This window comes from Labrus bergylta, chromosome 15 (assembly GCF_963930695.1).
Source record: "Labrus bergylta chromosome 15, fLabBer1.1, whole genome shotgun sequence".
In the NCBI taxonomy this organism is placed as follows: Eukaryota; Metazoa; Chordata; class Actinopteri; order Labriformes; family Labridae; genus Labrus; species Labrus bergylta.
The window spans coordinates 17404527-17418474 of record NC_089209.1 but is presented as its reverse complement, the minus strand read 5'-3'; positions in this window follow the sequence as shown (position 1 = coordinate 17418474).

Sequence of the window (13948 nt, the reverse complement as noted above, 5' to 3'; positions counted from 1 at the left end):
TCAGCCACTTAAAGTTTGAGGCTATTGATCTCTGCCGGAAAATGGAGACGAGGAAGGAGTTACTGATTTACGCAAATCCATCAAGTATCTCTTATTCCCAAGTGAGGGTAAAATGTATCATAAGATCAACAGACAGATTAAAGGTAACAGTAAAGCAGACATTGTACAGAACATTTAAGGTGAAGGGGCAGCTGACCCAGAAGGTAAAGCTTTCGTTTTACAGATCAATCTTTGTTCCAACTCTCTCCTGTGGTCAGGAGCTTTGAGTATTTGAGCAAAGAATGACATTGCAGATCTGAATAAGGCTACAGCTTTGGAGCTTTTTTCAGAGGCTTGCTGCCCCAAGGGGGGACAAAACGTTCCATAAAGGGACTTGCTAAGCTTGCTGCCTATGACCCAGGCCCAGAAATGCAGAAAAACATGGATGGATGGTTGGGTCTATATCTAAAAAAATACACCACTGAGTTCAGTTTTTACAAGTTAACTATAACTCCCGGTGTTTAGCTAACAATAGGGGATATAATAAAAAGTGTTTAGAGAATAAAGCAGTTTTAATAATAGATCTTTTGTCTTGTCCCTGTTAGATACAGCAAAAATTTGGAAAATCAAAAATGGTAGGAAAGGAACCTTTTTCAGCTTGTTATAAAGATGTTCAGCACCAAATTCATTGACAGTTTCTCAAAAAAGAAGATAAGACCAAACAGCTTTGGACAAAATTCCTTCCGTCAGCGCCACGCACTACGCCTTACTTAGCTGCCACTCTAGTCAATCATTGTGTTCACACAGGGCGCGCTGCAGTCCGTCTCCGGCACGTGCCAACGACAGCACTACACTCTGCTCCGTTTCATATATGCAGCGAGTCTATTTTCGCCGGAGTGCGCTGGAGGCACGCATCAAGCTGGACAGAATATGACAGCCCGGACAGGAAGTCAAACAAGGAAACGCACAGAGCATCCAGTCAATTTCAAAATAAAACACAATATACGGACTCGCGATCGTATTTTTCATCACTTTATCAACATTACGTCAAAACAAGCACCGAATGAACAACAATGCATCCTCAGAAAGACAAAGAAACATGTTGTTTGCATGTTTTTCTCTTTATTCCCACGGGATCTTGTAGTTGTCCTGTGATGTGTCATGGGTGCGCTCCGCTGCGCTGATGTCCCAGAAACGGATCCAGTGTGAATGGGCGCGAGCCGTCCGACGGAGCAAAACCGTGGCGCTGACGGACCGCGGCGCGCACGGAATATGTGTGAATTGGGGGTTACAGCTCAAAAGTTACAAACCAAAACTAAAAGAGCAGGTTCATTTTTGTTTCACATTGACACAAAACCTTGTCATATAAAGGATGTAGAATAAGTGAATCCTTGATTTTTCATGTTTTGTTTTAAGTGTCTGTTTTCAGTAAAGCAGCTATAAAACGCTCTTATATTTCAACATCCATCATATTACGCCACAGAAGGGACACTGGCTTAACTAACCGTGCAGCAGTAGGCTGTAGTGAGTCTGAGTGGTTGTGTTGTATTATGTTTATAGTGTTTCCATAGTCTTAGACTTCATTTGACCAGTTGTTGGCTTAATACTGCGTGCGTGACAGTCGCACAAATTCAAATTTGACAGGACATCAAGTCCACTTTTTCTCTGACAGTAACAGAGCTAGATAATCGTTTTTCTAACTTATTTTCCATCTGTTTGATACACTGGGGTCTCCTACCTGCAAGTCGCTCTTGAAGTCCATGGGATACCTCACAGGGATAGCATGCATACAGGCATGTCTCTAATTGTATTTAGATTAAATAAAAAGAAACGCTACTTGCTACTTGAAGCATCGTTTAGATAAAGTATATTTCTCTAAACAAACACCATTTAAAACAAACTTTATCCTAGAAAACAAATATTTTCTCATACTTAAATGAAAGTGAATAGGCTTTCCATGCTTTCATGGGCGTATGTATTGAATTGTACATCTCTTAATTCACTCGTATCCCGCGTGCTCCACACTCTGTGGACCTGGACACTGTGCAGTCAGGTTTTGAAGTGCCAGTGGGCAGTTTGAAAGAGATTTTTAACCTTGATGAGGTTTATACAATATCTGGAACAAAAGAAAATACTTTCAGAATGACAGTTGGTACAATACACATGCTGTAACCATAATAGTGTCAAGCAAGGTAGAGACTTGACCTTGTTGCCAAGGACTCTCTTGGCAACACTATCAACTCTGTTTGCCAGGTGAGATAATCCCATGGAGTGTATTCATCAGATTGAAAGAGACAAGATTTCACTCTCTCTTTCCATCATGGAATCTCAAACCGGCGGCTTCACTTCCACCTACAGCCGGGGGCGAGACAGTCTGTTCAACTTTTAAGTCGACGCTGCTCTCACAAAGGGATCTAAATTAACATTGCTGCGTGAGGTGCAAGGCATATGGATTTGAGCAGGGATTTATCGGAGTGCAGTTAAGTTATCAGTACCAAAGTGTTAGACAGGACAGTTTGCATTCCGGGTGGTGCAGTCAGTCAAAAGCTTTATTCATTGCTTTAGAAACACTGTAGAATCCTTTCAGTCTTACGGAGCTCTACATGACCCAGTAGGGCTGCATGCTTGAAAAATAGATACAGGAAATAACACCACATAAATGTAGTGTGCTTTTATGCACATGTACACAATAATTAGGAATCATACATTTGATTAATCAGGACTTTAACTCTCACGCAACAAACCCCACTCTGACTTTTAACAGCTTTTGTAAGTCCCTATGACTCACACTTGAGAGACTGCTTCGCGTTCACACACACACACACAGGAACGCCAGCCATCACAGCACCTGTTTACCTTTAGTGCATCTAAACACAGCCATGATCCGTACAGACTGAGTCTTCATGGTCGGGAAAACACAAATCTGATCAAACGGTAGGTTTGAGGTTTGTCCATTTATGGTCACCATGTTTGCATTTATCATCACTCAGTGATTTAACGATAGTAAAGTCATCCCACAGCCTGCTGTGGCCAGTCTAGCTGGCCATGCAGATTGTAGATGCTATACGCTAAATGCCAAAGAGACAGCCAAACCACAGGAAAACAAAAGGCTCTATACAGAGGGAGCAAACCATCTCATTCTACCTGTTAATCATGTAACACTACAATGTACATGGGCTGCAGGTTGAGCCACTATACATTCTGGGAAACATCTGCTACATGACTGGTCCACATATGTTGCCACAGTGTTAACTAGCAGAGGTATGAGTTGCCGCTGATCTGAGAAATATACTGTCTCAAAAGCCAGCTCTTGTAACTGAACATCTGCCTTTGTGTGTGCAGATGACATATCTGTGACAGCAGCAGCGTTGTATGTATGTTTACGTGGAGGCTACATACTCTATGCACAGCCATCAGTTCACTCTACTCACCTGCAGGTCTTCACTAATGTGATAACAGACAAATCTTTCTTTTAGAATAGTCATTTCAAATGAAAAGCTGGTGAGTTTTACAAGAAAGTACTATCATGAAGTGTTTTAGTTTATTTTCTTGATATTACAATATGGCGATGTGATTTATGGACATGGGCACACTGCAATGATGATGCTTGAATGATATAACATGCAATAAGCAGGGCTGCATCATAGCGGTGAGTATAGGTTTAGTGACCAGTACTTTTAATGCAGTGACAGCAGCAACATAATGAGTCCTGCAGATTGCTGATTCCTCTTTATACATCCCACACAGGAAATCACCAAAACTCTAGCTGCTCATTATCGACGAAGCTGGACATAAAATTCTCAATGTTGATATGAGTTTCAGAACACAGACGCTTACACACACACACACACACACACACACACACACACATTGCTCAAAGAGACCCCACTCCTCTACCCACTCTTTTCCATCTTATATATTTCCAGCATGACTGAGCTTACCGCATTCCCCTACAGAGCGCTACTCCAAACTTACAGATTGCTTGAGCAAACACTGTGTACCGGGCCAATTAAAACTCCTGTGGCGTGGGCGAGGGGGTATGGCAGCATGGGATGGATAGATGGGGCATAACGACCCATTTGGGTAATGACCGTCTTTCCCCTCACCCTCCCTTTCCTGATACACACACCTCTCCTTCTCCTCCCCCTCCTCCTTCTCTTCTTTTCTCCTTCCATGTTGATTGTCTGTCACTCCCTCTGTGCTCCTGGGAGCAGCTAATTGCACCTCTTGCACTCCCCCGCTTCCCCCTGGTGTCATAGGATGCCGATTGTGGTGGGTACTCACTTGAAGCAATCAATGAAGCCAGTTGCTAAACAGCTAAACCGCGCATAGCTGAAAGCCAGGATGGCGGCTGTGGTCGATATGAAGCACTTTTATGGGACCGTTCTTTATGCATTTCAGATTCAGGTTTTCACAAGCCAAGCATCATCTTTAGTTGATGTGTGCTGCTTGGAATAATGCAGCCTTTCAAAGTAATAGTAATGAGGAGCAAAAAGCAAAAAGAATAGACGCTTTCTTGACCTAAGATGATGAATAAACATGTATTTAGTTTCCCCAAAGTGTAAGTTCAAACCTCTACACTTGTATAAAAGAACGCCGTCTTCTCTTATGTGTCCCTGTCAGGTGTCATGAAGGTTGAAGTTGACAATGCTGCATTGGGTTCAAGAATAAAAGAGTGAGTTGGCAGAAAGGATACTGACAGAATGTGTCAAATTATCACTCACAACTTGTCAATCATCCACACCCAGGGGTGGTTTGTTGTGACACAAATAGCAGCAGTAAACTTAGTCACAGGGAAAGATGGCATTTGCAAAGGTATGGGTTATGTACTTGGCATGCAAAGAGCTGTTTTTATTTAAAACACCAGCTCTCCTATGTCTGTTAAAATGGTGGGATGCTTTAACACAGGATTGAGGCCAATGTCTGGCACAAAAAGGAAGCGGGGATTGCAGATAATGATGTCTCGTTACCGTTTATTCACTTTTGCAGACGGATGCAAACAAACACAGCCAATGATTACGTTCACGATTACAAAAGTGAATTCTGGAGATTCCTTCTGGCACATTGCTGAAACAGAAAATGATTTTTTTTTTTTTTTCAGAGTTCAACACGCAAAATGTTGTGAAAGAGCTGTCACAATGGATCTGCTAATGTGATTACAGATTTGTATCCCCCGGCGCTGAACGTGAATAGTGAAGAAGGAAGTCAGCAGGAAGGGCTTTTAAACTAGGATGGTGTTCGGGGAAAAAAAGCTTTGAAAAAAACAACAAGAAAGAAAAACGGAGCGAGAAAATGTCTTTACATACTGGGTGATTTGCTAGCATCACTTTGTCTAGAAAACAAGGACAAAATGAAATGATCACAGGACAGACATGCCACTCTACTCCTTCCTCTGTTTCCATCGCTCTCACAGCAATCCTACTCTAAACGCTGACATTATTAATGCCTAATAATGGTTTCTCATCACTTCCAAATCTAACCAAGTAGAAGATTAATATTTCTAAATCATATTTTCGGAGCAATATTAAACTCTATTCATGTCTGCTAATGAGGGTGGCGTACAGATACACTAGACTGGCTGATGTTCCCTTTAATTATCCCATCCTTGCCTTCTCCCTTTATTCAACAGGATCACTTCTTTTTGACCAAAGAATGGAGATCAGCTTGTATGAATTATTTTTTTCTAACTGCCAGATTCTATCATCATATATTTTTTTGCAATTTCTTCTTAGGTAGTGGTAAGACAGTGAAACTAAATTTTGGCCTTCAAAAACAAAAGCTGATTTAAAAGACGAAAGTCTGGCGTTGACAGATTAATGGAAGAAAAAGTTTTAATGGCACTGAAACTAGAATTGGCACTAAAAAAAAAAAGATCATTTAATAATAAAACAGCCACAAAGATAATTAAATTGTATTTTAATGACTGACATTGTTTCCCAGATACTAGTGTATTCATGCCAATGTTTATTTTCTCTGCCAAATTCAAGTTTCAATGCCAAAATTGACAGTCGCTTTACTGGCTCAATTTTCTTGAATGCATCCTTTCTTGTTTGAGATCATCAGAAGAGTGCTGCTTGTATTATGTGTTGCAAAAAAAAAGAAACCTTGGTTATATTCAGTGAGAGAAAAAGTGACGTTTTGCATTTAGTCCTTTATATATTCTACAAAAAGATGAAAGAAAGGCTTTTTGTGCTTTTTGATGCAAGCAACATGCATCAAGTTCCTGGAAGACCCCCAAGGATTTGTGAGGGGAACTAAGGTTAGATTAAAACTACATTTTTGGCTTTTTAATGTATTTTGAGTTCCTTTTATCATGTCAAATCAACTGGCCAACTTGCCTCCTATAAAGAATCTGAAGGATTAAACAGTAGAAACATGGATCCACCATCACTGGACTGGGTCGTCCCTCAACCACCGCCCGATGCAAAGCCACCACCTGACAACCAGCCTCCACCACCGAACTGTGTCGTTCCAACCACCATTCAAAGATGTTGGTTCAAACCCCTGAAATGACAATTATCCAATAGCTAAATTATGAACTTTTTATTTGTCAAGAGCTGTAGAAGGCTAAAGTTTGCCAAGGTAAGGTGGTATAAATGCACCTTCTTAATTAGTCATTCAGGACGTAGGCCATTTGGGACCTTGACGATCAGATCTAGAATATCAGATCTAGAATTTTTTTGTTCATCATTGTCAAATTTGTGTCAAGAAGTCTTAAACCGTTTGAATACATGCACTCAAATTCATTCAGACTGCCCCTGAAATCCTCCTGAGTTGGTTGTACACACATGTCCTTCACAGCGGTAGACTATCTCTCTCGAGTGGGAGAGTGGGGGGCGGTCTCAGGAGGCAAGGCATGACTTCAAAAGAACAAAACAGAAGTGGCAGACGAAGAAACAGAGTCTGCTATAAGGCGCTGTAATGAGAATTTGTGCCTTCACATCAATGCTATGTGTAGTTCAACAGAATCACACTATCAACAAAACAGCGGAGAAGAACTTACAGGCAAACAGAAAACATAATGAAGCAGTTCACTACATTCTCCTGCATGGTGCGGTCTCACATCAGGTCAGGCAGGAAAAATGTGGGTTAAGTTGGTGTGGAAATTCTGCTGTTTATGTTCACACATGCAGTTCAAGTTTTGAGCGAAAGTAACACTGCTGATGTTAATTTAAGTTAGAGTGGACTGCGATTACAGTATTCGAGCAATCCAACAGTTCTAAACACTGTTATATGTTATTTTAAGTTAGGGGGAATAGAGAGTCCTGCAATAAAATCAAGCGTTGGTATGACAGATATTTTAAGTTTGAAAGTAATCCTTAGATCTTGGCACATTGGAAGATTTGTACAAATGACTCAGTCAAAAAGGGCAAAAAGTGCTCCAAAGATCACTTGAGTAAGATCATTTGAACCGATTTATGCAAAGATATAAACAAAGCTGAGTGCACCAAAGATGCTGTAATGATCCTTCATTGCAAAGAAAATAATATTGGCCAACCTTGTTTTAAACTGTACGGTGATCTGACTGTTTCCTACAACGACCTTAATATAGCTATGAAGACATGTCAGTATTAGCATGGATGTACAAAAATAGCTAGAGTAACAAACAAAAACTAATATGCGCCTTTGAAAGCAGAACAGCACGAAACCTGCCTTTTCCCATTACAGTTATAACTACATTACATCACTTTTCTCCAAATAACAGGAACACAGACCTCATATACTGTAATGTTGCTTCCTACTGATCATTTTATTTATGAATTATTGGATTTTCCCTCAACCACAAAATGAATCAACACTGCCTCCCAAATCATCCCTTCATGCGCAGAGCAAAAAAAAAAAGCATGTTACTGATTTAGTGCCCTTCCTTGCACAGGCAGATTCTGTGTATTCACCTTGTGAAGGTTTGCTGACATGAAAGTTAGTGTCCTTTCCATAAGGTACAAGTAGTGAATACACATTTGTTCCTTGCAAACAATGTTACACTGTTTTGCCTGCTTTCTTTACTTTTTTGTTGAACAGAGTTAAAAAAAAATGAAGGGAGATGGCAGTCCTCGCCTCAGGTCGATCACAAGAAGAACATTTTGATTACTTTGACATTTCTGGATAAGGAAGTCAAGATAGTCTTTGACAAGATATTATGTTGTTCTATAACCAGAGTAGATAATTTTTTTAGAATTACATAAGCAGGTCTACATGTCACCAAGTTTGAGCAGAAAACAGGTGATTCAGGCCAGGTGTAATTCCCGAACACTCAGTCTTCCCCTGTTAATTAGCTAATGCTTCACTTCTGCTGGCATCACACACTTGATGAACGCAGTCCTGTGAGATTACTTCTCCTGAGCAGGAGACAGCCTGGATTACCTAGACAAATTAATGGCTATATAATTTGATTTTCTCTGGATTGTAATGCTTTAGCGACTCCAGCAGAGAGGAACGGTCTGAATCAGCCCCACTGCGCTGTGACATTAGCTAATCACATCTGCATGCTAAAGAGACCGCCGGGCCACAGGGAAACAAAAGGCTCTACAGAGGGAGGGAAGGGGAATGATTATCTTGAGCAAGTGAGCTATAGAGGAAAACAAGGGGACAGGTAAGGCTCAGGGTTCACCCAAAAAAAGGTCCAAAGTGAAGGGTGCTGGTTGCAGGGTGAGAGGTAAACCTGTTACAAAAGGAAGCAGCACACAGTGCACTCTGGGTGGCTGCTTGTCTCTGTTAGGGTGTCTTGTTGAGTCTGTGATCAGCCTACAAACATTTGTCAGGTGTTTCAGGCAATAACCATTGGCTCCATCAGAATACACACACACACACACACACACACACACACACTGACACACACACACACACACACACACACACACACACACACACACACACACACACACACACACACACACACACACACACACACACACACACACACTGGTGCGCACACACACACAAACTAAATCTTCTGAAGCTGAACTGACACCTACATTCTTCCCTGTAGCGCTGAATCTAAGCTGCTCACCTTGCTTTACAAAAACATGCTTCACAGCACTGCAGTGTAACGATTTCACAAAATAAAAGACTAAGCTTCACAAAATAAAAGCTCCAAAGAGTGTATGTGCCTTGTATGACCCAAATTGATCCTCCGACTATTGCAAACATTGGAAACAATGACATCAGAAAGAACTTATGTTCTGTTTTGCTGGGTCACAATGCTAATAAAAGTGGTAATGGCAGCTCCACCACTTCACAGGTCCCAATGGAGTGTAATTAAACTGTCTCATCAGGGAACCCTCGGCCTAATGAGCGTCTCACATTTCAACAACTAAACTGCTGCTGCAGAACAGTTGTGACTCAGGCAACCATTTCCGATCCATTCTCTGGGGCAATTCTCTGTGAATGAAAGTTTTGCAATTTACTCACAAATAATTCTGCTTCTCCAAAGCTCAATTTATTCCTTTGTATGTGTGCCAGTGTGTTCTGTATGACTGATAGCTGGGAATCGGAGTGATTGACGCTGACAGACAGCCAATCAGGGAAGCAGCTCACCCTGTCCAGGAAGTCCCATCGGTGCTGACGGTGCAGATTAGATCAGCTCCTGCTCGGGCTGGGGGTTTGCAAACCGCCCACGTAGCGATGCACTCAGAGACGCTTGGCTTTTCAACACCTAAAGAGGTGCAAGCCTTGCAAAGTGGTTGTGCTCATTATGTAACGACAAAAGTATCTTGTGCAAGCATTTACTACAGCCATTCTTACTGAAGTGAGCAAAAAGCTTTGATTCTAATAGTAACAGAGATGATTGTGAAGTGAGAAACTGTGTTTATCACTGCGTCCATGGGGCGTGTATGAGTGTTATTATGGAACAACATTTTCAGAGCTTCATACAGAAACCAAAAGCATCACGAGCCAGATTCCTAAATTCATGTGGCTGTTCCTTGTTCTTTTATGACACATGTGGTTTTACACTAATGTACTGATCAAATGCAAGCATCCTTCTTGCTTGTTCACTACACGTTATGTGAATTTTAGGGTTGAGATATAGCTGATTATTAAATAAACTCCCAAATAGCACATTTTTTAGCTTTAACACCAAACTAGCTATTATTCCAAAGTATCAGCAGGATAATTCAAGGTCCTATTTCTGATACCCTGCAGCAATTTCATACCGAAAAGCCTCTTTTACTGACACTTGAATGCGATGGGGAAATCAAAACAGCCCGTTCCCACCAAAGTCTATCTTATCTGTCAGTGGGACAGCCAATATCAATGAGAGAAGCTCAGGTGTTATCCTTGAGTCCTCTATCAGTCAGTGATCAGCGGGCCTCTTCATCTTGGCACACAGCATGCTCTGGGGAGACCTCTGGTGACAGTCTCCCTGTTCTGTGATTCACAACACTGAATTGTTGCCATTTGATCTCAGCATACTCCCTGAGGCACAAAACGGCTCTGGTTTTTGCAGACGAGGAGAGCTGTGGCACGCTGTAACGAAGGAGGGTCAGGATGTCAGGACTGAGCTGAGCCACCACTGCAAACCTCCAAACTACTCTGGATACTACAGAGTGGAAGAAAAGGAGAGGAGAAGGAGAAGCAGCCTCCAAAGCTCCAGCAGACATGAAAGGATAGAGCGTCACTCAGGGGCTTTGGTTGGGAAATTTTCACAGATTAGGGCAGCTAGAAGTGCATGCAATAGCTGGAAGGCTTGGCATGTAGCAACCTGTACATGTGCTTCTGTTTGTTTTCAGTAATCCATTCATAAGGAGGATTGTGTCTCTTACTAAGAGTTAACAATATATACAGTATATATATATATATATATATATATATAGAACCAAAATAGAGAGCTGAATGAAAATAAGGCCCAATTACACAAAAACCATCAACAGAAAAAGGAGTCCTTCATTTGCGTTTTCAACAAAGTTTTGGTAACAACCACCGTGCACAGGGATCTGCAAAAAGGTTTGCATAACAATTTTTCAAAACTTTGCATTTTCAGCCACCCAAAATTCTGTTTTTGTGTAAACGAACAGCCAGAGCACAACAAAAGGTTATTGTCTATGTGGTTTCTTTATATCAGTAATTTTGATTAAAACAGGACTGTCGGAACAAACAGTCAGCTGGTTTTACGACTACACAACAGACAGAGCTTAGTGTGCAGTCAGAGGATTGCACGTCTACTTCCTTTATAGCAACCAAAAAGGTGCCTCAAGGGTCAATCTTGGGACCACTCTTATTCATTCTTTAAATCAATCAAATCAATCAAATCGTTTTTAATGGAAATGTTTATTTTTACGCATCCAACTAGACCAAGCTCCCTCCCAGTTACAACTTGCTCTTAATGTTCAACATAATTTTTGTGATTTAAATGCAGGCTATACCTATACCTTTGATTGACTGATTGACAATGTTAGTTAATAACTCAGTCATCACAGTTCCTGTTCGGTTAAACATAAATACAGGATCAACTTTTTACATACATAGATTGTTGTATAACAATCTACCATACATATAACTTGCCAATCAGCCCAAAGTGGTAAAAATGACCTCTACAAAAGCTACAGCATTAACCCATTATTGTTTATGCAATAACATTGATTACCCAAAATTAGGAATTTGTATTATTCGATATTGCAAACAATAATTCTATACATCTTTTGGTTAGCGATTTACTCTGAATGAAGTATCTGAGTACATAGCAAAACAGTACAACAAAGCTGAATGTAGAAACTATCCAATGCAGAATTTTGTATTCTTCTTCATTCATTAATTTACCCAACAAAGCTTTTATGCTGTATATATTGTTCCACTTCCCAATATTATTCTATTAACTAAAAGCAGAACATCCATCCTGTTTCACACCTTTCTTATATATAACCTTACGCACTCACAGCTCATATATCAACTCAGGAGTAAATCATAATGTAATAAAGAATTGTCGTGATCATATCAGGCCAGTTAAATGCTGCCTCCAGATCTTACATTGACTCTATCATATAACCTACTTATTCTGTAACAACATGAGAATTAGGCTTACATTTAATATCAAAATTCATTCCTACATTAAACATGAACGCTGTCTAATTCAAATCCAGTCAAATAAAAATTCCCATCATTGAAGAGGGCTGTCCTGATTACACGTCGAACAAACAATCTTCCTCAGTAAACTACTACTAGCAGCCCAGGTGTGTACAAAAAAGTGAGAACAGTGTAGTCTTCTCTGAAAATTTGTCTCACAAAGGACAGAAAAAACTCACAGATCTTGGCTGATCTCAAAAGCAATAAAAAGCTTCTTAAAGAGATATCCATAGAAAAGTAAAGTCTCTCAGTTTCGAATCAGCAGACGAAGAGCTACATCAGATTGCCAGTCTGTCTGACACTTTGGAAAACTCATCGTCTTGAGGTGAAAGTACCTCTGGGACTGATATTAAAGCTCTGCTTGGATACTTGGCAGGCATATCCACAATTAGATACCTCAGCGCATCCATGAAAGCATTGGTATTAGCATAACCCTTGTTTTGATTTTTGACCCTGAAGAAGAGGAGTTAGTGCACAGAGCAGAGACTCCAACACCTTGTATCAAAAAATAAGAAAAAAGTAGCCAAAGAACATATTATTCTTGCTAAGCTTCCAGGAGAATTTGTCTGTCCAAAATGCATTACTGCATCATCTCGATGAAAGCAGTGTGATGAATATCTTTCCAATATGTGGGGGAAGAGAGAATTTCTATTAGCACGCTGCTCAGATAACATAGTAGTGAAAAAAAAAACACATCCAGCTGGCTGAGAAAAGCTCCAGTCTCTTCAGCTCCTTGTCCCCTCTAAGGTGCACTCTTCAATCAGCCTCCGTTAGGAAATTACACGTTATCTTTTCTGACTGGATCGATAAATTATCACATAACAAGATGTTGGACCCTGATTTGCATTACTGGTCCTGACAGCATGTTACAAACTGATTATTTCTGAGGGCCCCCTTTGCTCTGCGTGTGACAATGTGGGGAATGGAGTGGAGACATTTCTAAGACTTGTGAATGCCCACGGAGCTAATACAGGGAAATCAAGAGCAATGACACAGTCACAGCTTGAAATCGACACTGAGCCAGCACAGAAAAGAAGAGACGCTAACATTGAAATAAATATTGTCGTTAAAAAAAAACATAACCTCTCCATACACCCTCAAACTATTCAATTGGATCAATAAAACGTGAATTTAAAAATATCATTGTGTGCTTATTTCCAATCATGTTTTTATCACACAGACCAACTGGTTTTTATTTCTAATATGCCTAAATGAATATCTTTCAGCATTGTTATTGCAGTTTAATTGGATGCCCAAGGTGATTTTTGATTCAAAAGTTGAACACAGAAAATGAGAGTATTAGAAATGTCATTTAGGGTAAGGTAATGTCCTGAACATGCAGCAAATGTGTGGCTCTGTGCAATTAAAAGGGGAATAAAAAATACCATGGCTAACCAACAGCTGACATGTTGTCCCCTGATAGCATGCCTGTCTGGGACAATCAGTAACAAATGTGTCACTTTTACATGTGTTAGTCTATTAAATATAAATTGGGTATTTTTTAGGGCACAGAGAACTGGAACTGGATTTGATCAAACTGCAGTTATGTAACTGGAAGAAGATTCTCTAACATCCACCATGACCAACATCAGCAGAACAAACAAAGGAATTTAGTAGTCTGTGCATCTTTAAAAGTGAAAATTGTAGGTCTTCAAAAGTTTAAGTTTTCTAAAATAAAAAAATTAGAAAGAAAGAAGGTCCTCAAGTGTCTGCTTGAGGCTTGTTCGAGAACATACAGAATTTCCATTAGGTCCCATGTATATATGCTCCTCTTTACAGCAGGTAGAAACATGTTCACAGCCTGGTGCCGAAACAAAAACGTTTCATATACTTTCTATAACTCATCTGTTTGGATTAGTCCATTTGCCCGGAGGACGATGGCCAGCCTTAGCACCACCTCTTTGTCTGC